We start from the raw sequence: 12,045 nt of genomic DNA on the forward strand, positions 1-12,045 counted from the left end.
GGTCCAATCTTGTTCTCAATTTGCCCCCATATTGTACATTCAGGCAGTGATGCATCATACAACAGGGCCATTTGGCCCGCCACATCGCTGCCAGCTCTTTCCTCATAGTCTTGGAAATATTTTCCCTTTTTAATGTTAATCCAGTTCCCCAAACCCCTTCCGCCCCCGCCCCCCATTATCCAAATGTTTATCCAGTTTTATATCAATCCCCGGCACCCACTCTCTTTCTCCATGGCACACTAATTAATTTTCCCTTCAGATATTTATTGATGTTTGAGTATTTATCCAATCCCCTCCTGAACAGTCTGAGTGATTCAGCTTTCACCATGCTGTCCGGCAGTGAGTTCCAAATCATCACAACTCTCTGTGCTTAAAAAGAAAACAACTTGCCTCGTCACTTCCTCTGCTGCTGTTGCCCGTCCCTTTATATCGCTGTCCTTCGGTTACTGACTCTTCTGTCAACTTTGAATAGTTTCCCCTCACTCTGTCAAAACAAATTCCTGATTTTGAATGCATCTACGAAAGCTTCACCTAACCTTCCTTCCCTCCTTGGAGAACAGCCTCAGCAGCTCCAGCCTTTCCCATAACTCTGGCTCAGAAATCCTGCTGTGCCCTTACCAAGGCCGTTGGCATCTTTCGTCAAGAATGTGAAATATGTTTCTTATCATAAATGTGTTTCTTTTAAGGCGGCACGGTGATTAGCACTGCTGCCTCACAGCGCCAGGGACCCGGGTTCAATTCCCGTGCTTGGGTCACCGTCTGTGCGGAGTCTGCATGTTCTCCCCGTGTCTGCGTGGGTGTCCTCCGGGTGCTCCGGTTTCCTCCCACAGTCCGAGAGACGTGCTGGTTAGGTGTATCGGCCATGCTAAATTCTCACTCAGTTTACCCGAACAGGCGCCGGAGTGTGGCGACTAGGGGATTTTCACAGTAACTTCATTGCAGCGTTAATGTCAGCCTACCTGCGACACTGATAAATAAACTTTAAACTTTGGGTTTTATTCACAGTGGAGAAAAATTGTGTTTTCTCTCATTGCTTTCAAAAAGGGATTTGGATAAATGGGGAGATATTTGCAGGGAAGTGGGGCTAATTGGACAGCTCTGCGAAACTGCTGACACAGCCATAATGGGCCGAATGGCCTTTCTGTGTTGTATCGTTCTGAGATTCTCTTCACCCCCTTCCTCCTGCTGCCTCCCTCATCAGGACTGGTCAAAGGTTTGTCTCTTCTACATACAGAGAGATCGGTTTTAGAGCAGTTCCCTTTCTTCTGCATTCTGCTGTCCTTCCACGGCCTGTCAGATTGTGGAGTTCAGGTGGACAGAGACTCTCTCCCTCTAACTGAAGGCAAGAGTTGTGAGAAAGCAGTCTGGAGTTGACGTGCTCTGTCGGAGGGAGGTTTGTGGGATTTGCTACGATTTGTTTTACTGTGTTGAGATGCGAGCGTCGCTGGCTCGGCCAGTGTTTGTTGTCCATGTACCGACCGACTCAAGAACAGCTTCTTCCCTGCTGCCATCAGACTTTTGAATGGACTTACCTCGCACTAAGTTGACCTTTCTCTACACCCTAGCTATGACTGTAACACTACATCCTGAACCCTCTCCTTTCCTTCTCTATGAACAGTATGGTTTGTCTGTATTGCGTGCAAGAAACAATACTTTTCACTGTGTACTAATGCATGTGACAATAACTCAAATCAAATCCACACTTGCCCTTGTGAAGGTGGTGGTGATCTATCTCTGTGAACCACTGCAGCCCCTCTGGTGTCAGTGTGTCGGGTTCGAGGGTGCCCAGTTTGGTTCTGAAATGCCCGGTGAGGCCAAGGTGTGACCCGCGGACTCTGCCACGTGCGGGGAAGTTGGTGTTGGGGGCAGGTCAAGTGTTTGGACTCTGGTGTCTCAACTTTACCTTTTCGTGCTTCCGATGACATCTCTCGATGCGTTCGGTGCCTTCCCGAATAAACCATCACCATTTTGGTCGGTCGGAAGGCGGAGAACTCCGTGAGTCGGCCAGTATCTTTAACCTCCATCAGGGATTCTTTAAGGATGTTCCTCAAAAGCGTTCCTGTTGTCTGCCTGGGAATGCCCTGCCATAACCGAGCTCTGAGTAGAGCAGTTGCCTGGGGAGTCTGGTGCCAGGCGTACAGAGCAGCGTGCCCCACTCTGCGGCGCTGGCTTTCAGCCTCAGTACTGGGCATGCTGGCAGAGGGGGGCCGCTGTTGGGCCGTCTCTCTTTGGAGGGTCTTGTGAAGCCCCCGCTGATGGAATTGCTCATGGGCTTTGAGGAACCTGCTGTAGGCTGTCCCAATCCCCCACCATCTTGTCAGTCCTGACTGGGGCCTTGAGTTCTAATCTTGCCACTCTGTCAGTGTGTTACCATTACGTGTCTTTGGAGATTGTCACTGAATTTGTCAGGGTAACGGTGGAGAGTGTTGTATATAACCATTGTTCCCGCTCAGATACTAAGCTGGGAGTGAGTCAGTGAGTGCCGTTAGGACATGTGTTGAACAGGATAAATATGGAAATGTAGAATGGCTGATTGAACGAAGCCCAGTCCATCACATGAACCAACCTCCCATCCATTGACTCTGTCTACACTTCCCGCTGCCTTGGAAAAGCAGCCAGCATAACCAAGGACCCCACGCACCCCGGACATTCTCTCTTCCACCTTCTTCCGTTGGGAGAAAGATACAAAAGTCTGAGGTCACGTACCAACCGACTCGAGAACAGCTTCTTCCCTGCTGCTGCCAGACTATTGAATGAGCCTACCTTGCATTAAGTGGATCTTTCTCTACACCCTAGCTATGACTGTAACACTACATTCTGCACCCTCTCCTTTCCTTCTCTGTGAACGGTATGCTTTGTCTGTATAGCGCGCAAGAAACAATACTTTTCACTGTATACTGATACATGTGACAATAATAAATCAAATCTAAAATCGGCTGCAGTCTTCACTCACCGTGATCACTGCCTATTACTCCCCTGGGAATATGGCCAAGCCTGGACACGCTGCTCGATTGCCAGCCCAATAACAAGCTTCTTCATTTACTCTTTCAGCTATGAGATACCTGGAGGTCCAAAGAGACCTCAAGAAGGCAGAGTGTCACCTGAGTGCTCAGTGGTAAAACACGCCACGTGATACAATTATGGAGCCAGACCCCTATTGCGGTTGTCTATTCTCTGTGCAACGTGAGCTGGAGAGCTGTACTTGATTTGATTTATTATTGTCACATGTATTAGTATACAGTGAAAAGTATTGTTTCTTGCGTTCTATACAGACAAAACATACCGTACATCGAGGAGGAAAGGAGAGAGTGCAGAATATAGTGTTACAGTCACAGCTAGGGTGTAGAGAAAGATCAACTTAATGCGAGATAAGTCCATTCAAACGTCTGACGGCAGCAGGAAAGAAGCTGTTCTTGAGTCGGCTGGTACGTGACCTCAGACTTTTGTATCTTTTTCCCGACGGAAGAAGGTGGAAGAGAGAATGTCCAGGGTGCGTGGGGTCCTTGATTATGCTGGCTGCTTTGCTGGGACAGCGGGAAGTGTAGACAGAGTCAATGGATGGGAGGCTGGTTTGAGTGATGGACTGGGCTACGTTCGCAACCCTTGTTTCTTGCAGTCTTGGTCGGAGCAGGAGCCATACCAAGCTGTGATACACTCGGAAAGGATGCTTTCTATGGCTCTATGCATTTGTAAATGTTGGTGAGAGTCGTAGCGGACATGCCAAATTTCCTTAGCCCCCCGAGGAAGTAGAGGCATTGGTGGGCTTTATTAACTGTGGTGGATTGACCAGGCTAAATTCTCCCTCCATGTACCTGAACAGGCGCCGGAGTGTGGTGACTAGGGGATTTTCTTAGTAACTCAGTAAGCTACTTGTGTCACTAATAAATGAACTATAGCATCGGCATGGGGGGACCAGGACAGATTGTTGGCGATTTGAACACCTAGAAACTTGAAGCTCTCAACCATTTCCACTTCATCCCCATTGATGTAGACCGGGGCATGCCTTTCATACCTCCTGGCCTATGGCAACAATAAGGAAAATCAATGAGGGTTCCTGTTCCCCAGCTCCCATATAGCGTGCATCACTAACAGGTGAATGATAACCACTTAGCAGGCATCCCAGAGGCAAGTACCCCAGCAGGGAGTGTCTTCATACTAGTATACCATTTTGCAGTGGAGACTGAGGCTCTTTGTGCCCCTGGTGGACCTATCCAATTCGTCCCATTCCCCCTGCTCTTTCCCCGGAGCCCTATAAATCTTTCCTCCAAGTATTTGCTAATCCCTCCTTCGAGATATTTATGTGCGGATCCACAAGATGTGGGTGAGATCCTAAATGAATATTTCTCATCTGTATTCACTGTTGAGAAAAGCATGGATGTTAGGGAACTTCGGGAAATAAATAGTGATGTCTTGAGGAGTGTACATATAACAGAGAAGGTGTTGGAAGTCTTAAAGCGCATCAAGGTAGATAAATCCCCGGGACCTGATGAAGTGTATCCCAGGGCATTTTGGGAAGCCAGGGAGGAAATTACGGGTCCCCTATCAGGGATATTTGAATCATCGATAGTCCCAGGTGAGGTGCCTGAAGATTGGAGGGTGGCAAATGTTGTGCCTTTGTTTAAGAATGGGCTGTAGGGAAAAGCCTGGGAACTACAGGCTAGTGAGCGTCACATCTGTAGTGGATAAGTTGTTAGGTATTTTGAGAGACAGGATCTACAGGTATTTAGAAACACAAGGACTGATTAGGGACAGTCAGCATGGCTTTGTGAGTGGAAAATCATGTCTCTCAAATTTGGTTGAATTTTTTTGAAGGGGTAACCAAAAAGGTAGATAAGGGCAGTGCAGTTGAAGTTGTCTACATGGACTTTAGCAAGGCCTTTGACAAGGTACTACATGGTAGGTTGTTGCATAAAGTTAAATCTCACGGGATCCAGGGTGAAGTAGCCAAATGGATACAAAATTGGCTTGATGACAGAAGACAGAGGGTGGTTGTAGAGGGTTGCTTTTCAAACTGGAGGCCTGTGACCAGTGGTGTGCCTCTGGGATCAGTGTTGGGTCCACTGTTATTTGTTACTTATATTAGTGATTTGGATGAGAATTTAGTAGGCATGGTTAGATGACACCAAGATTGGTGGCAAAGCGGACAGTGAAGAAGGTTACCTAGGATTGCAACGGGATCTTGATCAATTGGGCCAGTGGGCTGACGAATGGCAGATGGAGTTTAATTTAGATAAATGCGAGGTGATGCATTTTTGTCGATCGAACCAGGGCAGGACTTACTCAGTTAATGGTAGGGCGTTGGGGAGAGTTATAGAACAAAGAGATCTAGGGGTACAGGTTCATAGCTCCTTGAAAGTGGAGTCACAGGTGGACAGAGTGGTGGAGAAGGCATTTGGCATGGTTGGTTTCATTGGTCAGAACATTGAATACAGGAGTTGGGACATCGTGTTGAACTTGTACAAGACATTGGTAAGGCCACACTTGGAATGCTGTGTACAGTTCCGGTCACCCTATTATAGAAAGGATATTATTAAACTAGAAAGAGTGCAGAAGAGATTTACTAGGATGCTACCGGGACTTGATGGTTTGAGTTATAAGGAGAGACTGGATAGACTGGGACGTTTTTCTATGGAGTGTAGGAAGTTTCGGGGTGATCTTATAGAGGTCTATAAAATAATGAGGGGCATAGATCAGCTAGATAGTCAATATTTTTTCCCAAAGGTAGGGGAGTCTAAAACTAGAGGGCATAGGTTTAAGGTGAGAGGGGAGAGATATAAAAGGGTCCGGGGGCAATTTTTTCACACAGAGGGTGATGAGTGTCTGTGGAATGAGCTGCCAGAGGTAGTAGTAGAGGCGGGTACAATTTTGTCTTTTAAAAAGTGTTTAGACAGTTCTATGGGTATGATGGGTACAGAGGGATATGGGCCAAACGCAGGCAAAGTAATCAATTCCAGCATTTCCCTCACGACAGGCGTTGGGCTAACTGGCCTGTAGTTTCTTGCTTTCTGTCTCCCTCCCTCTTTTTGAAAGAGAGGTGTTGCACTTGTTATTTTCCAATCCGATGGAGCTTTTCCCAAATCCAGGGAATTTTGGAAAATTATAACCAGGGCATCCCTATTTCAGCAGCTATTTCATTTAGCACCATGTGGCGAAGTCCATTAGTTGATTCTGGAATGCTTCACATTACCTCTTGGGTCTCGGCTGTGTGGGTTGCAGTTACTTAGCAACAATATCTTGAAGAATTTGTATAGCGCCTTTACCATAGTCACAAGATCAGGAACACTGTAGACAACTTCACAGGAACACTGTAGACAACAGTTCTATGGTTCTAATACCATGCTTCTAATACCATGTAGACAACTCGTTCTATGTTCTATAGATAGAGTGAACATTCAAAGACTATTTCCTCGGGTGGATGGAGCTATTACAAGGGGGCATAACTATAGGGTTCATGGTGGGAGATATAGGAAGGATATCAGAGGTAGGTTCTTTACGCAGAGAGTGGTTGGGGTGTGGAATGGACTGCCTGCAGTGATAGTGGAGTCAGACACTTTAGGAACATTTAAGCGGTTATTGGATAGGCACATGGAGCACACCAGGATGATAGGGAGTGGGATAGCTTGATCTTGGTTTCAGATAAAGCTCGGCACAACATCGTGGGCCGAAGGGCCTGTTCTGTGCTGTACTGTTCTATGTTCTAACACTTGACATTGTGTCAAAGAAGGGAATTAACCCTGGGTGAGTGAGGGGGGAGATGAGGGAATTCCAGAGCTTCGGACCTGGACATCCCAAGACATTTGGTGACAGAAATGGGGAAGGCACAAGAGGCCAGAATTGGAGGAATGCAGATCCCCCTGGGGAGGTGGTAGGGAGGGCAGAGGAGATTACAGAGAAAGGGAAGAGGCGAGACAAAGGAGGGTGAGAATTTTAGAATCAGTAGACAGGCGCGATAGGTGAACGAGAGTCAGCACAGGGGCAGCAGAGTTCTGGATCAGCTCAGTTTACAGAGAGCGGGAGATGGGAAGCTGGCTGGGGCAGCACAGTCCAACGCCCGCATCTCCACATTAGAGGCAGCACTGAACCACTGGAGTTTTTCTTTATTAATTTGTGGGACACGGGTGGCGCTGGCAGGGCCAGCATTTATTGCCCATCCAGAGTTGCCCGAGGGCAGGTTGAGATTCAACCACGTTACTGTGGGAGTAGCAGAGGCAGGGATGACAATATTTGATGCAAGTGAAACGTCTCAGTGGCCCACATTCCTTCCTTGTTGTTTATTTTATTCCTCAGCACTGAAATATGTAATTGTGATCTACATTCCTTCGTTTCCTCGGCATTTGGCATGAATGGCACTGCTGCCTGACAGCGCCAGGGACCCGGGTTCGATTCCCGGCTTGGGTCACTGTCTGTGCGGAGTTTGCACGTTCTCCCCATGTCTGCGTGGGTTTCTTCCGGGTGCTCCGGTTTCCTCCCACAGTCCGGAAGACGTGCTGGTTAGGTTAATTGGCCGAGCTAAATTGCTACTTGGTGTCAGGGGACTAGCTCGGGTAAATACGTGGGCTTAAGGGGATAGGGGCTGAGTGGGATTGTGGTCGGTGCAGACCCGATGGGCTGAATGGCCTCCTCCTGCGCTGTGGGATTTGATGCATTCTATGAATGTTGACGGTGCAGGAAGTGGTCGTTATCTTTTGTAACAAAGTGGGTGGATACCCAGGAGCGAGCTTGCTTCTGAGATGGCCTGGCCAATAGGATTATTGAAATGGGGCGTGCGGTTTATGGAATTGACACTTGTAGCTGCTTCCCACAGAATGACAAGCGGATTTGGGATAGGGATTCCGGGAAACTTATCTAATCAAGGGAATCGGTGACATAATCCGAGAATGCAAACCATGAACAGTTGGTAACTGCTAACGATTTGATCTTTTTCTGGTCTCCACATGGATTACAATCGGGATGTTAGCCCTGGTGACATGGTGTCCTTGTGTAAAGTATAAACTTTGTCGGGGGCTTGAAATATACCCAGCACTCAGTGTTATCATTTGCCCTTGCAAGCTGATAGTTGTCATGAGAGAGTGTTTTGAACCTTGTGAGACTGGATACAGCTCTGTCACCAATTTGGAAAGGATTAAACTGATGTTTGGAATTGAGGTTCTGACCCCGTATCCTGTGGTTCAGTGGTAGAATTCTCGCCTGCCCCGCAGGAGGCCTGGGTTCGATTCCCGGCCAATGCAAAGCCCCCTGCCTAGGTGGCGCAGTGGTTAGCACTGCTGCCTCTCAGCGCCAGGGCCCTGGGTTCAATTCCAACCTTGGGGCCAGGGCCCTGGGTTCAATTCCAGCCTTGGGTCTGTGCGGAGTCTGCACGTTCTCCCCGCGTCAGCGTGGGTTTCCTCCGGGTGCTCCGGTTTCCTCCCACAGTCCAGAAGACGTGCTGATTAGGTGGATTGGCCATGCTAAATTGCCTCTTAAGTGTCCCAAAATGTGTAGGTTAGGGGGGATTAGTGGGAAAAGACATGGGGCTACGGGGACAAGGCCTGGGTGGATTGCCCTTGGAGAATCGGTGAGGACTCGATGGGCCGAATGGACTGCTTCTGCACTGCTGCGATTCTCCTGTGTTCTCACCACTCTGTGATTCTGGGTCACCCGCCCTCAGAAGGAGGGAGGTTAGCTGAAGGATTTGAGATTGAATTTGATTTGATTTATTATTGTCACATGTATTGGGATACAGTGAAAAGTATTGTTTCTTGCGTGCCATGCACACAAAGCATACCGTTCATAGAGAAGGAAAGGAGAGAGTGCAGAATGTAGTGTTACAGTCATAGCTAGGGTGTACAGAAAGATCAACTTAATGCAAGGTAGGTCCATTCAAAGGTCTGACGGCAGCAGGGAAGAAGCTGTTCTTGAGTCGGTCGGTACGTGACTTCAGGCTTTTGTATCTTTTTCCCGTCGGAAGAAGGTGGAAGGGAGAATGTCCGGGGTGCGTGGGGTCCTTAATTATGCTGGCTGCTTTGCTGAGGCAGCAGGAAGTGTAGACCGAGTCAATGGACGGGAGGCTGGTTTGCGTGATGGATTGGGCTACATTCACGACCCTTTGTATTTTCTTGAGGTCTTGGAGCGAGGCGGTTTGCATTCGGAGTGGGTGGGGACCGGTGAGTGAGAAAAAGAAGCTGTTTGACCGGTCAGTGTTTTTTCACTGCAGGACATTGTGACGCGGTTTCCTTCATCACATGCACTGTGCTCAGGGCAGTTTTACTGTAGTTCGCTTGTAGCTGGCTTGAGATTTGCTTCCAAGAATGCAGCTGATAAATCGTGCTGCTCAGTTGATACGATGGAAGTCTTTGGGGGGCAAAGAATTGGCCAATAATGCATATCTTTTCAGTCTCTTGTTGGCACCAGGCACGTCACTTGCCCTCTGACTGCTGTTGTTATCATTTGTCTGTCTTTTTCTGTCGCTCCGTTCTCTGTAGTTGGCAGCGCGGGATGTGTGACTCGCTGCTGGCTACCTGCTCCGACATTACTCTAGCAGCATGTGAGAGCTGGCCAGAGAGTGAGTGGACGCACTTGGTTATTTTTAATTTTTTTTATTTATTAGAAACCACGTGGGCAGCACAGTGGTTAGCACTGCTGCCTCACAGCGCCAGGGACCCGGGTTCGATTCCCGGCCTCAGGTCACTGTCTGTGCGGAGTCTGCACGTTCTCCCCGTGTCTGCGTGGGTTTCCTCCGGGTGCTCTGGTTTCCTCCCACAGTCTGAAAGACGTGCTGGTTAGGGTGCACTGACCCGAACAGGTGCCGGAGTGTGGGCGACTCGGGGAATTTCACAGTAACTTCATTGCAGTGTTAATGTAAGCTTAACTTCTGACTAATAAATAAACTTTTAACTTTTTACTTTAAGTTGGGCAAAGCTGTGCTAAAGTGTGTTTAAAGTAGAATAGAATCACTACAGTGCAGAAGGAGACCATTCGGCCCATCGAGGCTGCACCAACCACAATCCCACCCAGGCCCTATCCCCACAACCCCACACATTTGCCCCACTAATCCCTCTGACCTACGCTTCCCGGGACACTAAAGGGGCAATTTAGCATGGCCAATCCACCTAACCTGCGCATCTTTGCAGTGTGGAAGGAAACCCATGCAGACACGGGGAGAATGTGTAGTCTCCACGCACACAGTGGCCCAAGCTGGGAATCGAACCCGGGTCTCTGGAGCTGTGGGGCTGCAGTGCTGACCACTGCACCGCCCCCTAATGTGGGCAATGCAATCCTCTGGCAGAGAAAAATGTAGTGATTGATTTATAAATCGCATCTGAATCCTTGAGCACTAGAGGGTGCTGTATCCCACATTGTGAAATGCTGCAGCAGCGATGGACTATTTGACCGGGGAAGGCTGGGGAAGTTGAAGCACGTGGGATTGCGGGTGTTGTCTTGAGATGGATAGAAAGCTGGTTAGCAGGCAGGAAGCAAAGAGTTGGAATAAATGGGTCGTCTTCCGATTTACAGGCAGTGACTAGTGGGGAACTAGGGCCCCAACTGTTGATGATTTGGACAAGGGGACTAAATATATTATCTCCAAATTTACAAATGATACAAAGTTGGGGGGGGGGGGGGGGGTGAGCTGTGAGGAGGATACAGAGATGTTTTAGCATGATTTGGACAGGCTGAGTGTGTGGGCAGATGCAGTGTAATGTGGATAAATGTGAGGTTAATCCATTTTGGGTAGCAATAATAGGAAGATATTATTTGAATGGGTGTAAATTGAGTGAGGTGGCTGCTCGGTGAAACCTTGGTGTCCTGCATTAGTCGCTGACGGTAAGCTTGCAGGTACAGCAGGCTGTAAAGAAGGCAAATGGTAAGATCAAAGCAAAATACTGCCGATGCTGGAATCTGAAACAAAAACAGAAAATGCTGGAAAGTCTCGGCAGGTCTGACAGCATCTTTGGAGGGAGAATAGGGCCAACGTCCTGAGTCTGGATAACCCTTCGTCAGAGCTAACTGCAAATAAGAACATAAGAAATAAGAGCAGGAGTAGGCCATCTAGCCCCTCGAGCCTGCCCCGCCATTCAATAAGATCATGGCTGATCTGATAGTGGTTTAGTTCCACTTACCCGCCCGCTCCCCATAACCCTTAATTCCCTTATTGATCAGAAATCTATCTACCTGTGACTTAAAACATATTTAACAAGGTAGCCTCCACTGCTTCAATGGGCAGAGAATTCCAGAGATTCACTACCCTCTGAGAGAAGTTCCTCCTCAACTCTGTTCTAAACTGACTCCCCCTTATTTTGAGGCTGTGTCCTCTAGTTCTTGTTTCCTTTCTAAATGGAAAGAATCTCTCTGCCTCTACCCTGTCTAGCCCCTTCATTATCTTATATGTCTCCCCTCAGCCTTCTAAACCTCAACGAGTACAGGCTCAATCTCTCCTCATAAGCTAACCCCCTCATCTCCGGTATCAACCTGGTGAACCTTCTCTGTACTCCCTCCAAGGCCAATATATCCTTCCGCAAATAAGGGGACCAAAACTGCACACAGTACTCCAGTTGCAGCCTCACCAGTGCCTTGTACAGTTGCAGCAAGACCTCCCTGCTTTTATACTCCATCCCCTTCGCGATAAAGGAAAATCAGAAGAGATTTATACTGTAGGGGTGGGTGGCTGTAATTGGGCAATGTAGTTGGTGTGTGATCTCAGGCTTTTGTATCTTTTTCTCGACGGAAGAAGGTGGAAGAGAGAATGTCCGGGGTGATAAATTGGGCTTCGTTTACAACCCTTTGTAATTTCTTGTGGTCTTGGTCAGAGCAGGAGCTATTTATAGAGTCGTAGAGGTTTACAGCATGGAAACAGCCCCTTTGGCCCAACTTGTCCATGACGCCCAGTTTTTACCACTAAGCTAATCCCAATTGCCCGCGTTTGGCCCATATCCCACTGTACCCATCTTACCCATGTATCTGTATAAATGCTTTTTAAAAGACAAAATTGTACCCGCCTCTACTACTGCCTCTGGCAGCTTGTTCCAGACACTCACCACCCTGTGTGAGGAAAAGATTGCCCCTCTGGAC

At 48.2% G+C, this 12,045-nt stretch overlaps 1 protein-coding gene across 2 annotated transcripts in view; it reads left to right on the forward strand.

Moving 5' to 3' along the window:
* The first annotated feature begins 9,153 nt into the window (after positions 1-9,153).
* The window catches only part of LOC144508625 (PHD finger protein 20-like), a 50,819-nt gene continuing 47,927 nt past the window's right edge, over positions 9,154-12,045 (forward strand). For both annotated transcript variants that reach the window (XM_078236823.1, XM_078236828.1), the window contains exon 1: positions 9,154-9,172. The gene's annotated coding sequence lies outside the window, so the exon portion shown is untranslated. The remainder of the gene's footprint in view (positions 9,173-12,045) is intronic.

Source organism: Mustelus asterias, chromosome 20, assembly GCF_964213995.1.
Source record: "Mustelus asterias chromosome 20, sMusAst1.hap1.1, whole genome shotgun sequence".
Classification (NCBI taxonomy): domain Eukaryota; kingdom Metazoa; phylum Chordata; class Chondrichthyes; order Carcharhiniformes; family Triakidae; genus Mustelus; species Mustelus asterias.